Source organism: Dermacentor variabilis, unplaced genomic scaffold, assembly GCF_050947875.1.
Source record: "Dermacentor variabilis isolate Ectoservices unplaced genomic scaffold, ASM5094787v1 scaffold_13, whole genome shotgun sequence".
Taxonomy (NCBI): domain Eukaryota; kingdom Metazoa; phylum Arthropoda; class Arachnida; order Ixodida; family Ixodidae; genus Dermacentor; species Dermacentor variabilis.
Genome location: NW_027460291.1, coordinates 8654636 through 8668633, shown reverse-complemented (window position 1 = coordinate 8668633; position 13998 = coordinate 8654636). Strand labels below are relative to the sequence as shown.

General features: G+C 72.6%; 1 pseudogene; it reads right to left on the bottom strand.

Annotated features, from left to right (window-relative positions):
* LOC142566794 (uncharacterized) overlaps positions 1–13998 on the bottom strand; it is a 127909-nt pseudogene that overhangs the window by 54755 nt on the left and 59156 nt on the right.

Below are 13998 nucleotides of genomic sequence, written 5' to 3'. Positions count from 1 at the left end.
TGCTGCTGCCACTGCTGCGGCTGCCGCTGCCTCTGCTGCTGCCACTGCTGCGGCTGCTGCTGCCGCTGCTGCTGCTACTGCTGCCTCCGCTTTTGCCGCTGCCGCTGCTGCTGCTGCTGCTACTGCTGCTGCTGCCGTCGCTGCCGCTGCCGCCGCTGTTGCCGCTGCAGCCGCTGCTCCCTCTGCCGCTGCTGCTGCTGCCGCTGCAACCGCTCCCGCTACCGCTGCTGCTGCTGCTTCCGCTGCCGCTGCTGCTGCTGCTGCAGCCGCCGCCGCTGCTGCTCCTGCTGTCGCTGCCGTTGCTGCCGCGGCTCCTGCTGCTGCCGCTGCCGCTACTGCTGCCGCTGCTGCCGCCGCTGCCGCTGCTTCCGCTGCTTCTGCTGCCGCTGCTGCTGTTTCTGCTGCTGGTGCCGCTGCGGCTGCTGCTGCTACGCTGCTGCTGCTGCCGCCGCTGCCACCACTGCCGCTGCTGCCACAGCTGCTGCCGCTACTGCTGCCGCTGCTGCTGCCGTTGCTGCTGGTGCTACTGCTGCCGCCGCTTTTGCCGCTGCTGCCGCTTTTGCCGCTGCTCCTGCCGCCGCTCCCGCTGCTGCTGCCGCGGCTGCCGCTTCCGCCGCTGCCGCTGCTGCCGCTTCCGCCGCTGCCGCTGTTGTCGCTGCCGCTGCTGCTGCTGCCGCAACTGCCGCTTCTGCTGCTGCCACCGCTGCTGCCGTATCTGGCGCTGCTGCTGCTGCTGCCGCCGCTGCCGCTGCTCCTGCCGCTGCTGCCGCTGCTGCTGCTACTGCCGCCGCGGCTGCGGCTGCTGCTGCTTGCGCTGCTTCTGCTGCCGCTGCTGCTGCTGCTGCTGCCGCTGCGGCTGCGGCTGCTACGCTGCTGCTGCCGCCGCTGCTGCTGCCACCGCTGCCGCTGCTGTAACTGCTGCTGCCGCTGCTGCTGCTGCTGCTGCCGCTGCTGCTGCTGCTGCTGCCGCTGCTGCTGCTGCTGCTGCCGCTGTTGCTGCAGCCGCTGCTGCCGTTGCTGCTGCTGCTATTGCCGCTGCTGATGCTGCCGCTGCGGCTGCCGCTGCTGCTGCCGCTGTCGCTGCTGTTGCTGCCGCTGCTCCTGCTGCTGCCGATGCCGCTGGCGCTACTGCTGCCGCTGCTACTGCCGCTGCTGCTGCCGCTGCTGCTGCCGCTGCTGCTGCTACTACTGCCGCCGCTTTTGCCGCTCCCGCTACTGCTGCTGTTGCTGCTACCGCTGCTGCTGCTGCTGCTGCTGCCGCCGCCGCCGTTGCTGCTGCTACTGCTGCTGCCGCCACTGCTGCCGCAGCTGCCGCCGTCGCCGTTCATCCTGCTGCTGCCGTTGCCGCTGCCACTGCCGCTGCGGCTGCCGCTGCCACTGCCGCCGCCGCTGCTGCTGCTGCCGCTGCTGCCGGTGCTGTTGCTGCCACTGCTGCCGCTGCTGCTGCCGCTGCCGCTCCTGCCGCTGCTGCCACTGCTGCTGCTGCTGCTGCTGCTGCCGCTGCAGCTGCCGCCGCCGCCGCTCTCGCTGCTGCTGCTGCCGCTGCCGCCGCTCCCGCTGCCGCTGCTGCCGCTGCTACTGCCGCAGCTGCCGCTGCTTCTGGCGCTGCTGCCGCTGCAGCTGGTGCTTACGCTGCTGCCGCTGCTGTTGCTGTTGCCGCTGCTGCTGCTGCTGCCGTTGCTGCTGCTGCTGGTACTGCCGCTGCGGCTGCCGCTGCCTCTGCTGCTGCCACTGCTGCGGCTGCTGCAGCCGCTGCTGCTGCTGCTGCCGCTGCCGCTGCTGCCGCTGCTGCTGCTGCTGCCGCCGCCGCCGCTGCCGCTGCCACCGCTGTTGCCGCTGCAGCCGCTGCTCCCTCTGCCGCTGCTGCTGCTGCTGCTGCCGCTGCAACCGCTCCCGCTACCGCTGCTGCTGCTGCTGCCGCCGCCGCCGCTGCTGCTGCTGCCGCTGTCGCTGCCGTTGCTGCCGCGGCTCCTGCTGCTGCCGCTGCCGCTACTGCTGCCGCTGCTGCCGCCGCTGCTGCGGCTGCTGCTGCTGCCGCCGCTGCCGCTGCTTCCGCTGTTTCTGCTGCCGCTGCTGCTGTTTCTGCTGCTGGTGCCGCTGCGGCTGCTGCTGCTACGCTGCTGCTGCTGCCGCCGCTGCCACCACTGCCGCTGCTGCCACAGCTGCTGCCGCTACTGCTGCCGCTACTGCTGCCGCTACTGCTGCCGCTACTGCTGCCGCTGCTGCTGCCGTTGCTGCTGGTGCTACTGCTGCCGCCGCTTTTGCCGCTGCTGCCGCTTCTGCCGCTGCTGCTGCCGCCGCTGCCGCTGCTGCTGGCGCCGCCGCTGCCGCTGCTGCTGCCGCTGCCGATGCTGCTGCTGCTGCTGCTGCCGATGCTGCTGCTGCTGCCGCTGTCGCTGCCGTTGCTGCCGCGGCTCCTGCTGCTGCCGGTGCCGCTACTGCTGCCGCTGCTGCCGCCGCTGCTGCGGCTGATGCTGCTGCCGGCGCTGCCGCTGCTTCCGCTGCTTCTGCTTCCGCTGCTGCTGTTTCTGCTGCTGCTGCTACGCTGCTGCTGCTGCCGCCGCTGCCACCACTGCCGCTGCTGCCACCGCTGCTGCCCCTGCTGCTGCCGCTGCTGCTGCTGCTGCTGCCGCTGCCGCTGCCGCTCCTGCCGCTGCTGCCACTGCTGCTGCTGCTGCTGCCGCCTACGCCGCCGGTGCTGCCGCTGCAGCTGGTGCTTACGCTGCTGCTGCTGCTGCTGCCGATGCTGCTACTGCTGCCGCCACTGCCGCTGCTGCCACTGCTGCTACTGCCGCTGCGGCTGCCGCTGCCTCTGCTGCTGCCACTGCTGCGGCTGCTGCCGCCGCTGCTGCTGCTACTGCTGCCTCCGCTTTTGCCGCTGCCGCTGCTGCCGCTGCTGCTGCTGCTGCCGCCGCTGCCGCTGCCGCCGCTGTTGCCGCTGCAGCCGCTGCTCCCTCTGCCGCTGCTGCTGCTGCCGCTGCAACCGCTCCCGCTACCGCTGCTGCTGCTGCTTCCGCTGCCGCTGCTGCTGCTGCTGCAGCCGCCGCCGCTGCTGCTGCTGCTGTCGCTGCCGTTGCTGCCGCGGCTCCTGCTGCTGCCGCTGCCGCTACTGCTGCCGCTGCTGCCGCCGCTGCCGCTGCTTCCGCTGCTTCTGCTGCCGCTGCTGCTGTTTCTGCTGCTGGTGCCGCTGCGGCTGCTGCTGCTACGCTGCTGCTGCTGCCGCCGCTGCCACCACTGCCGCTGCTGCCACAGCTGCTGCCGCTACAGCTGCCGCTGCTGCTGCCGTCGCTGCTGGTGCTACTGCTGCCGCCGCTTTTGCCGCTGCTGCCGCTTTTGCCGCTGCTCCTGCCGCCGCTCCCGCTGCTGCTGCCGCGGCTGCCGCTTCCGCCGCTGCCGCTGCTGCCGCGGCTGCCGCTTCCGCCGCTGCCGCTGTTGTCGCTGCCGCTGCTGCTGCTGCCGCAACTGCCGCTTCTGCTGCTGCTGCTGCTGCCACCGCTGCTGCCGTATCTGGCGCTGCTGCTGCTGCTGCCGCCGCTGCCGCTGCTGCCGCCGTCGCTGCCGCTGCTCCTGCCGCTGCTGCCGCTGCTGCTGCTACTACCGCCGCGGCTGCTGCTGCTTGCGCTGCTTCTGCTGCCGCTGCTGCTGCTGCTGCCGCTGCGGCTGCTACGCTGCTGCTGCCGCCGCTGCCGCTGCCACCGCTGCCGCTGCTGTAACTGCTGCTGCCGCTGCTGCTGCTGCTGCTGCCGCTGTTGCTGCTGCCGCTGCTAACGTTGCTGCTGCTGCTGCTATTGCCGCTGCTGATGCTGCCGCTGCGGCTGCCGCTGCTGCTGCCGCTGTCGCTGCCTTTGCTGCCGCTGCTCCTGCTGCTGCCGATGCCGCTGCCGCTACTGCTGCCGCTGCTGCTGCCGCTGCTGCTGCTACTACTGCCGCCACTTTTGCCGCTCCCGCTACTGCTGCTGTTGCTGCTTCCGCTGCTGCTGCTGCTGCTGCTGCCGCCGCCGCCGTTGCTGCTGCTACTGCTGCTGCCGCCACTGCTGCCGCAGCTGCCGCCGTCGCCATTCATCCTGCTGCTGCCGTTGCCGCTGCCACTGCCGCTGCCGCTGCCACTGCCGCCGCCGCTGCTGCTGCTGCCGCTGCTACTGCCGCTGCTGCCGGTGCTGCTGCTGCCGCCGCTGCTGCCGCTGCTGCCGCCGCTGCCGCTGCTGCCGCTGCTGCTGCCGCGGCTGCCGCTTCCGCCGCTGCCGCTGTTGTCGCTGCCGCTGCTGCTGCTGCCGCAACTGCCGCTTCTGCTGCTGCTGCCACCGCTGCTGCCGTATCTGGCGCTGCTGCTGCTGCCGCCGCTGCTGCCGCTGCTGCTGCTGCTGCCGCCGCGGCTGCGGCTGCTGCTGCTGCCACTGCTGCTGCTTGCGCTGCTTCTGCTGCCGCTGCTGCTGCTTGTGCTGCTGCTGCGGCTGCGGCTGCGGCTGCTACGCTGCTGCTGCTGCCGCCGCTGCCGCTGCCACCGCTGCTGTCGCTGCCGTTGCTGCCGCTTCTCCTGCTGCTGCCGATGCCGCTGCTGCTGCCGCTGCTGCTGCTGCTGCTGCCGTTGCTGCTGCTACTGCTGCTGCCGCAGCTGCCGCTGCTGCCGCCGTCGCCGTTCATCCTGCTGCTGCCATTGCCGCTGCCACTGCCACTGCCGCTGCTGCTGCCGCTGCCACTGCTGCTGCCGCTGCTACTGCCGCTGCTGCCGGTGCTGCTGCTGCTGCCGCCGCTGCCGCTGCTGCTTCTGCTGCTGCCGCTGCCGCTGCTGCCGCTGTTGCTGGCGCAGCCACTGCTGCCGCTGCTGCTGCTGCTACTACCGCCGCTGCTGCTGCTGCTGCTGCTGCTGCCGCCGCTGCTGCTTCTGACGCCGCCGCTGCTGCGGATGACGCCGCCCCTGCTGCCGCCGCTGCCGCTGCTGCTGCCGCTGCTGCTGCTGCTGCCGCTGTCGCTGCCGTTGCCGCTACTTCTGCCGCTACAGCTGCTGCTGCCGCTGCTGCTGCCGCTTCTGCCGCTGCCGCTGCTGCTGCCACTGCTGCTGCTGCTGCCGCCGCCTCCGCTGCCGCTGATGCTGCCGCTGCCGATGCTGCTGCTCCTGCTGCCACTGCTGCTGCTGCTGCTGCTGCCGATGCTGCTGCCGCCGATGCTGCTGCTGCTGCTGCCGCCGATGCTGCTGCTGCTGCCGCCGCTGCCGCTGCTGCTGCCGCTGCTGCCGCTGCTGCTGCTGCTGCTTCCCCTGCAGCCGCTGCTGCTGCTGCTGCCGCTGCCGCCGCTCCCGCTACCGCTGCTGCTGCTGCTTCCGCTGCCGCTGCTGCCGCTGCTTCCGCTGCTGCCGCCGCAGCCGCAGTGGCCGCTGAACCCGCTGCTGCTGCTGCCAGCGCCGCTGCTGCTGCTGACGCCGCCGCTGCTGCCGCTGCTGCTGCTGCCGCTGCCACTTCCACTGCTGCTGCCGCTTCTGCCGCTGCTGCTGCTGCCGCCACCGCTGCCGCTGCTGCTGCTGCCACTGCTGCTGCTGCCGCCGCCGCCGCCGCCGCTGCCGCTGCTTCTGCCGCTGCCGATGCTGCTGCTGCTGCCGCTGCTGCTGCCGCTGCTGTCACTGCTGCCGCTGCTGCTGCGGCCGCTGCTGCTGCTGCTGCTGCCGCTGCTGCTGCCGCTGCTGCTGCCGCTGCTCTTGCTGTTGCCGCTTCTGCTGCTGCCGCCGCTGGCATCGCTGCCGCTGCTGCCACCGCTGCTGCCGCTGCTGCCGATGCCGCCGCTGCTGCTTCCGCTGCCGCAGCTGCCTCTGCCGCTGCTGCCGCTGCCGCTGTTGCTGGCGCAGCCACTGCTGCTGCTGCTGCTGCCGCCGCTGCTGCTGCTGTTCCCGCTGCTGTTGCTGCTTCCGCTGCTGCTGCTGCTGCCGTCGCCACCGCTGCTGCCGCTGCTGCAGATGACACCGCCGCTGCTGCCGCTGCTGCAGATGACGCCGCCACTGCCGCCGCTGCTGCTGCCGCCGCCGCTGCTCCTGCCGCTGCCGCTGCTGCCGCTGCTGCTGCCGCTGCTGCTCCCGCCGCTGCCGCTGTTGTCGCCGCCACTGCTGCCGCTACTGCCGGTGCTGCTGCTGCTGCTGCCACTGCTGCTGCCGCCGCTGTCGCTGCCGCTGCTGCCGCTGCTGCTGCCGCGGCTGCCGCTTCCGCCGCTGCCGCTGTTGTCGCTGCCGCTGCTGCTGCTGCCGCAACTGCCGCTTCTGCTGCTGCTGCTGCTGCCGCCGCTGCTGCCGTATCTGGCGCTGCTGCTGCTGTCGCCGCCGCTGCCGCTGCTTCCGCCGTCGCTGCCGCTGCTGCTGCCGCTGCTGTCGCCGCGGCTGCGGCTGCTGCTGCTGCCACTGCTTCTGCTTGCGCTGCTTCTGCTGCCGCTGCTTCTGCTGCTGCTGCCGCTGTGGCTGCGGCTGCTACGCTGCTGCTGCTGCCGCCGCTGCCGCTGCCACCACTGCCGCTGCTGTAACCGCTGCTGCCGCTGCTGCTGCCGCTGCTGCCGCTGCTGCTGCTGCTGCTGCCGCTGCTGCTGCTGCTGCTGCTGCCGTTGCTGCCGTTGCTGCTATTGCCGCTGCTGATGCTGCCGTTGCGGCTCCCGCTGCTGCTGCTGCTGCCGCCGCCGCCGTTGCTGCTGCTACTGCTGCTGCCCCCACTGCTGCCGCAGCTGCCGCCGCTGCTGCCGTCGCCGTTCATCCTGCTCCTGCCGTTGCCGCTGCCACTGCCGCTGCTGCTGCCGCTGCCGCTGCCGCTGCTGCTGCTGCTACTGCCGCTGCCGCTGCTGCCGGTGCTGCTGCTGCTACGCTGCTGCTGCTGCCGCCGCTGCCACCACTGCCGCTGCTGCCACAGCTGCTGCCGCTACTGCTGCCGCTGCTGCTGCCGTTGCTGCTGGTGCTACTGCTGCCGCCGCTTTTGCCGCTGATGCCGCTTTTGCCGCTGCTCCTGCCGCCGCTCCGGCTGCTGCTGCCGCGGCTGCCGCTTCCGCCGCTGCCGCTGTTGTCGCTGCCGCTGCTGCTGCTGCCGCAACTGCCGCTTCTGCTGCTGCTGCTGCCACCGCTGCTGCCGTATCTGGCGCTGCTGCTGCTGCTGCCGCCGCTGCCGCTGCTGCCGCCGTCGCTGCCGCTGCTCCTGCCGCTGCTGCCGCTGCTGCTGCTACTGCCGCCGCGGCTGCGGCTGCTGCTGCTTGCGCTGCTTCTGCTGCCGCTGCTGCTGCTGCTGCTGCTGCCGCTGCGGCTGCGGCTGCTACGCTGCTGCTGCCGCCGCTGCCGCTGCCACCGCTGCCGCTGCTGTAACTGCTGCTGCCGCTGCTGCTGCTGCTGCTGCCGCTGTTGCTGCTGCCGCTGCTGCCGTTGCTGCTGCTGCTGCTGTTGCTGCTGCCGCTGCTGCTGCTGCTGCTGCCGTTCCTGCTGCTGCTGCTATTGCCGCTGCTGATGCTGCCGCTGCGGCTGCCGCTGCTGCTGCTGCTGCCGCTGTCGCTGCCGTAGCTGCCGCTGCTCCTGCTGCTGCCGATGCCGCTGCTGCAGCCGCTGCTGCTGCTGCTGCCGTTGCTGCTGCTACTGCTGCTACCGCCACTGCTGCCGCAGCTGCCGCCGCTGCCGCCGTCGCCGTTCATCCTGCTGCTGCCATTGCCGCTGCCACTGCCACTGCCGCTGCTGCTGCCGCTGCCACTGCTGCTGCCGCTGCTACTGCCGCTGCTGCCGGTGCTGCTGCTGCTGCCGCCGCTGCCGCTGCTGCTTCTGCTGCTGCCGCTGCCGCTGCTGCCGCTGCTGCCGCTGTTGCTGGCGCAGCCACTGCTGCCGCTGCTGCTGCTGCTGCTACTACCGCCGCTGCTGCTGCTGCTGCTGCTGCCGCTGCTGCTGCTGCTGCCGCCGCCGCCGCTGCTGCTTATGACGCCGCCGCTGCTGCCGCTGCTGTGGATGACGCCGCCCCTGCTGCCGCCGCTGCCGCTGCTACTGCCGCTGCTGCCGCTGCTGCTGCCGCCGCTGCTGCTGCCGCCGCTGCTGCTGCCGTCGCTGCTCCTGCCGCTGCCGCTGCTGCCGAACCCGCCGCTGCCGCTGTTGTCGCTGCCACTGCTGCTGCTGCTGCTGCTGCTGTCGCTGCTGCCGCAACTGCCGCTTCTGCTGCTGCTGCTGCCGCTGCTGCGGCTGCTTCCGCTGCTGCCGCTGCTGCTGCCGCTGCTGCTGCCGCTGCTGCTGCCGCTGCTGCTGCTGCCGCTGCTGCGGCTGCTTCCGCTGCTGCCGCTGCTGCTGCCGCTGCTGCTGCCGCTGCTGCTGCTGCTGCCGTTGCTGCTGCTGCTACTGCGGCTGCTGCCGCTGCGGCTGCCGCTGCCTCTGCTGCTGCCACTGCTGCGGCTGCTGCTGCCGCTGCTGCTGCCGCTGTCGCTGCCGCTACTTCTGCCGCTACAGCTGCCGCTGCTGCTGCCGCTTCTGCCGCTGCTGCTGCTGCCGCCGCCGCTGCCGCTGCTGCTGCCACTGCTGCTGCTGCTGCCGCCGCCTCCGCTGCCGCTGCTGCTGACGCTGCCGATGCTGCTGCTCCTGCCGCCACTGCTGCTGCTGCTGCTGCCGATGCTGCTGCTGCTGCCTACGATGCTGCTGCTGCTGCTGCCGCCGATGCTGCTGCTGCTGCCGCCGCTGCCGCCGCTGCCGCTGCTGCTGCCGCTGCCACTGCTGCCGCTGCTGCTGCTGCCGCTGCTGCAGCTGCCGCTGCTGCTTCCCCTGCAGCCGCTGCCGCCGCTGCTTCCTCTGCAGCCGCTGCTTCCGCTGCTGCCGCTGCTGCTGCTGCTGCCGCTGCCGCCGCTCCCGCTACCGCTGCTGCTGCTGCTTCCGCTGCCGCTGCTGCCGCCGCAGCCGCAGTGGCCGCTGATCCCGCTGCTGCTGCTGCCACCGCCGCTGCTGCTGCTGACGCCGCCGCTGCTGCCGCTGCTGCTGCTGCCGCTGCCACTTCCACTGCTGCCGCTGCTGCTGCCGCTGCTGCTGCCGCTGCTGCTGCTACTACTGCCGCCGCTTTTGCCGCTCCCGCTACTGCTGCTGTTGCTGCTTCCGCTGCCGCTGCTGCTGCCGCCGCCGCCGTTGCTGCTGCTACTGCTGCTGCCGCCACTGCTGCCGCAGCTGCCGCCGCTGCCGCCGTCGCCGTTCATCCTGCTGCTGCCGTTGCCGCTGCCACTGCCGCTGCGGCTGCCGCTGCCACTGCCGCCGCCGCTGCTGCTGCTGCCGCTGCTACTGCCGCTGCTGCCGGTGCTGCTGCTGCCGCCGCTGCTGCCGCCGCTGCCGCTGCAGCCGCTGCCGCTGCTGCTGCCGCGGCTGCCGCTGCCGCTGCTGCTGCCGCGGCTGCCGCTTCCGCCGCTGCCGCTGTTGTCGCTGCCGCTGCTGCTGCTGCCGCTGCTGCCGCAACTGCCGCTTCTGCTGCTGCTGCCACCGCTGCTGCCGTATCTGGCGCTGCTGCTGCTGCCGCCGCCGCTGCCGCTGCTGCTGCCGCCGCGGCTGCGGCTGCTGCTGCTGCCACTGCTGCTGCTTGCGCTGCTTCTGCTGCCGCTGCTGCTGCTTGTGCTGCTGCTGCCGCTGCGGCTGCGGCTGCTACGCTGCTGCTGCTGCCGCCGCTGCCGCTGCCACCGCTGCCGCTGCTGTAACCGCTGCTGCCGCTGCTGCTGCCGCTGATGGTGCTGCTGCTGCTGCTGCCGCTGTTGCTGCTGCCACTGCTGCTGCTGCTGCTGCCGTTGCTGCTGCTGCTGCTATTGCCGCTGCTGATGCTGCCGCTGCGGCTGCCGCTGCTGCTGCTGCTGCCACTGTCGCTGCCGTAGCTGCCGCTGCTCCTGCTGCTGCCGATGCCGCTGCTGCTGCCGCTGCTGCTGCCGTTGCTGCTGCTACTGCTGCTGCCGCCACTGCTGCCGCAGCTGCCGCCGCTGCCGCCGTCGCCGTTCATCCTGCTGCTGCCAGTGCCGCTGCCGCTGCTGCTGCCGCTGCCACTGCTGCTGCCGCTGCTACTGCCGCTGCTGCCGGTGCTGCTGCTGCTGCCGCCGCTGCCGCTGCTGCTTCTGCTGCTGCCGCTGCTGCCGCTGCCTCTGCTGCCGCTGTTGCTGGCAGAGCCACTGCTGCCGCTGCTGCTGCTACTACCGCCGCTGCTGCTGCTGCCGCCGCCGCCGCAGCTGCTTCTGACGCCGCCGCTGCTGCCGCTGCTGCGGATGACGCCGCCCCTGCTGCCGCCGCTGCCGCTGCTACTGCCGCTGCTGCCGCTGCTGCTGCCGCCGCTGCTGCTGCCGTCGCTGCTCCTGCCGCTGCCGCTGCTGCCGAACCCGCCGCTGCCGCTGCCGCTGCTGCTGCCACTGCTGCTGCTGCTGCCGCCGCCTCCGCTGCCGCTGCTGCTGCCGCTGCCGATGCTGCTGCTGCTGCCGCCGCTGCCGCTGCTGCTGCCGCTGCCACTGCCACTGCTGCCGCTGCTGCTGCTGCCGCTGCTGCAGCTGCCGCTGCTGCTTCCCCTGCAGCCGCTGCCGCTGCCGCCGCTGCTTCCCCTGCAGCCGCTGCTTCCGCTGCTGCTGCTGCTGCCGCTGCCGCTGCTCCCGCTACCGCTGCTGCTGCAGCTTCCGCTGCCGCTGCTGCCGCCGCAGTGGCCGCTGATCCCGCTGCTGCTGCTGCCACCGCGGCTGCTGCTGCTGACGCCGCCGCTGCTGCCGCTGCTGCTGCTGCCGCTGCCACTTCCACTGCTGCCGCTACTGCTGCCGCTGCTGCCGGCGCTGCTGCTGCTGCCACTGCTGCTGCCGCTGCCGCTGCTGCTGCCGCTGCCGATGCTGCTGCTGCCGATGCTGCTGCTGCTGCCGCCGCCGCTGCTGCTGCCGCTGCTGCTGCCGCTGCTGACGCTGCCGCTTCCGCCGCTGCCGCTGCTGCTGCTGCCGCAACTGCCGTTTCTGCTGCTGCTGCTGCTGCTGCCGCTGCGGCTGCTACGCTGCTGCTGCTGCCGCCGCTGCCGCTGCTGCTGCCACTGCTGCTGCTGCTGCCGCTGTCGCTGCCGTTGCTGCCGCTGCTCCTGCTGCTGCCAATGCCGCTGCCGCTACTGCTGCTGCCGCTGCCGCTGCTACTGCTTCTGCTGCCGTTGCTGCTGCTGCTGCTATTGCCGCTGCTGATGCTGCCGCTGCGGCTGCCGCTGCCTCTGCTGCTGCCACAGCTGCTGCTGCTGCCGGTGTCGCTGCCGTTGCTGCCGCTGCCGCTACTGCTGCTGCTGCTGCCGCTGCTGCTGCTGCTAGTGCCGCCGCTGCTGCTGCTGCTGCTGCTGCCGCCACCGCCGCTTCTGCTGCTGAGGCCGCCGCTGCTGCCGCTGCTGCTGCTGCCGCCGGCGCCGCGGCCTGCTGCCTCTCCCGCCGCTGCCGCTGTTGTCGCTGCCACTGCTGCTGCTGCTGCCGCTGCTGCTGCTGCTGTCGCTGCTGCCGCAACTGCCGCTTCTGCTGCCGCCGCCGCTGCTGCCGCATCTGGCGCTGCTGCTGCTGCCGCCGTCGCAGCTGCCGCTGCTGCTGCTGCTGCTGCCGCTGCTGCGGCTGCTGCTGCTGCTGCTGCCGCTGCCTCCGCAGCTTCTGCTGCCGCTGCTGCTGCTTCTGCTGGTGCTGCCGCTGCGGCTGCTGCTGCTGCCGCCGCTGCCACCGCTGCCGCTGCTTCTGCCGCTGCTACTGTCGCTGCTGCCATTGCTGCTGCCGCTGCTGCTGCTGCTGCTGCCGCTGCTGCTGCTGCTACAGCCGCTGTTGCTGCTGCCGCTGCGGCTGCCGCTGCCTCTGCTGCTGCCACTGCTGTGGCTGCTGCTGCCGCTGCTGCTGCTGCTGCCGCTGTCGCTGCCGTAGGTGCCACTGCTCCTGCTGCTGCCGTTTCTGCTGCTGCTACTTCTGCCGCCGCTTTTGCCGCTGCTGCCGCTGCCGCCGACGCTGCTGCTGCTGCTGCCGCTGCCGCTGCCGCGTCTGCTGCCGCTGCCGATGCTGCTGCTGCCGATGCTGCTGCTGCTACCGCCGCTGCCGCTGCTGCTGCCTCTGCTGCTGCCGCTGCTGCCGCGGCCATTTCCGCTTTTGCCCCTGCTGCTGCTGCCGCTGTTGCTGCTGCTGCCGCTGCCGCTGCTGCCGCTGCTGCTGCTGCTGCCACTGCTGCTGCCGATGCCGCCGCCGCTGCTGCCACTGCTGCTGCCGTTGCCGCTGCCGTTGCCGCTGCCGTTGCCGCTGCCGTTGCCGCTGCCGCTACTTCTGCCGCTACAGCTGCCGCTGCTGCTGCCGCTGCTGCTGCCGCTGCTGCTGCCGCTTCTGCCGCTGCTGCTGCTGCCGCCGCCGCTGCCGCTGCCGCTGCTGCTGCTGCTGCCACTGCTGCTGCTGCTGCCGCCGCTTCCGCTGCCGCTGCTGCTGCCGCTGCTGATGCTGCTGCTCCTGCTGCCGCTGCTGCTGCTGCCGATGCTGCTGCTGCTGCCGCCAATGCTGCTGCTGCTGCCGCCGCTGCTTCCCCTGCAGCCGCTGCTTCCGCTGCTGCCGCTGCTGCAGCTGCTGCTGCCGCTGCCGCCGCTCCCGCTACCGCTGCTGCTGCTGCTTCCGCTGTCGCTGCTGCCGCCGCTGCCGCCGTCGCCGCTGCAACTGCCGCTGCTGCTGCCGCTGCCGCCGCTGCTGCTGCTGCTGCCGCTGCTGCTGCCGCTGCTGCTGCTGCTACTGCCGCCGCTGCAGCTGCTGCTGCTGTCGCTGCTGCCGCTGCTGCTGCTGCTGCCGCCACCGCCGCTGCTGCTGCTGCCGCCACCGCCGCTGCTGCTGCCGCCGCCGCCGCCGCCGCCGCCGCCGCTGCTCCTGCCGCTGCAGCTGCTGCCGTTGCTGCTGCCGCTGCTGCCACTCCCGCCACTGCTGCTGCTGCTGCCGCTGCTGCTGCCGCAACTGCCGCTTCTGCTGCCGCCGCTGCTGCCGCATCTGGCGCTGCTGCTGCTGCGGCCGTCGCTGCTGCTGCCGCTGCTGCCGCTGCTGCTGGTGCCGCTGCCGCTGCCTCCGCAGCTTCTGCTGGCGCTGCTGCTGCTTCTGCTGGTGCTGCCGCTGCGGCTGCTGCTGCTGCCGCCGCTGCCGCTGCTGCTGCTGCTGTCGCTGCTGCCATTGCTGCTGCCGCTGCTGCTGCTGCTGCCGCTGCTGCTGCTGCTGCTACTGCCGCTGTGGCTGCTGCCGCTGCGGCTGCCGCTGCCTCTGCTGCTGCCACTGCTGCGGCTGCTGCTGCCGCTCCTGCTGCTGTCGCTGCCGTTGCTGCCACTGCTGCTGCCGCTGCTACTGCCGCTGCCGCTGTTGCTGGCGCAGCCACTGCTGCCGCTGCTGCTGCTGCTGCCGTCGCCGCCCCTGCTGCTGCGGCTGCCGCCGCCGCCGCTGCTGCTTCTGACGCCGCCGCTGCTGCCGCTGCTGCGGATGACGCCGCCCCTGCTGCCGCTGCTGCCGCTGCTGCTGCCGCCGCTGCCGCTTTTGTCGCTGCCACTGCTGCTGCTGCTGCCGCTACTGCCGCTTCTGCTGCTGCTGCTGCTGCTGCCGCTGCTGCGGCTGCTTCCGCTGCTGCCCCTGCTGCTGCTGCTGCCGCTGCGGCTGCTTCCGCTGCTTCCGCTGCTGCTGCCGCTGCTGCTGCTACTGCGGCTGCTGCTGCTGCCGCTGCGGCTGCCGCTGCCTCTGCTGCTGCCACTGCTGCGGCTGCTGCTGCCGCTGCTGCTGCCGCTGTCGCTGCCGTTGCCGCTGCCGCTACTTCTGCCGCTACAGCTGCCGCTGCTGCTGCCGCTGCTGCTGCCGCTGCTGCTGCCGCTTCTGCCGCTGCTGCCGCTGCCGCCGCCGCTGCCGCTGCCGCTGCTGCTGCCACTGCTGCTGCTGCTGCCGCCGCCTCCGCTGCCGCTGCTGCTGCCGCTGGCGATGCTGCTGCTCCTGCTGCCGCTGCTGCTGCTGCTGCCGATGCTGCTGCCGCCGCTGCTTCCCCTGCAGCCGCTGCTTCCGCTGCTGCCGCTGCTGCAGCTG